Genomic DNA, 837 nt, shown 5'->3' with positions numbered 1-837 from the left:
AGCTGAGTTACTAGGTTGACCAAGGCATCAAGTTTTCCCTCAACCTTCTTATTTTCAACAGATGAAGATGAATCTGTGGCCACATCATGGACTCCTCTAAGGACAATAGCATCATTTCTTGCACTGAATTGTTGGGAGTTGGAAGCCATCTTCTCAATCAGATTTCTAGCCTCAACATGAGTCATATCACCAAGAGCTCCACCACTGGCAGCATCAATCATACTCCTCTCTAGGTTGCTAAGTCCCTCATAGAAATATTGCAGAAGGAGTTGCTCAGAAATCTTGTGGTGAGGACAGCTTGCACACAATTTCTTGAATCTTTCCCAGTACTCATACAAGCTCTCTCCACTAAGTTGCCTGATGCCTGAAATGTCTTTTCTGATGGCAGTGGTCCTAGATGAAGGGAAAAATTTCTCCAAGAACACCCTCTTAAGGTCATCCCAACTGGAAATGGACCTGAGAGCAAGGTAGTACAGCCAATCTTTCGCCACTCCCTCCAGAGAATGAGGAAAAACCTTTAGAAAGATATGATCTTCCTGGACATCAGGGGGCTTCATGGTGGAACAGACAATATGTAACTCCTTAAGATGCTTATGAGGATCTTCACCTGCAAGACCATGAAACTTGGGCAGCAAATGTATTAGTCCAGTCTTGAGAACATATGGAACATCCTCATTAGGATATTGAATGCATAAGCTTTCACAAGTGAAGTCAGGTGCAACCATCTCCCTGAGAGTCCTCTCACGAGGTAGAGGTTGAGCCATGTTCTCAGTATGAAAATTAGCAGCCGAATACTCAAAATCAGAATGTTTAGAATCACCAGCAACAGAATGCTCA

The 837-nt window shown here is 43.2% G+C and overlaps 1 non-coding gene across 1 annotated transcript; it reads left to right on the top strand.

Moving 5' to 3' along the window:
• Positions 1-279: 279 nt before the first annotated feature.
• On the top strand, positions 280-386 carry LOC114388841. The gene has a single exon (XR_003661630.1). It is a non-coding gene; the product is annotated as a small nucleolar RNA R71 (small nucleolar RNA).
• Positions 387-837: the final 451 nt, after the last annotated feature.

Source organism: Glycine soja, chromosome 15 (assembly GCF_004193775.1).
Source record: "Glycine soja cultivar W05 chromosome 15, ASM419377v2, whole genome shotgun sequence".
NCBI classification, from domain to species: domain Eukaryota; kingdom Viridiplantae; phylum Streptophyta; class Magnoliopsida; order Fabales; family Fabaceae; genus Glycine; species Glycine soja.
The sequence above is the reverse complement of the archived record's forward strand: the minus strand, read 5'-3'. Positions and strand labels throughout refer to the sequence as shown.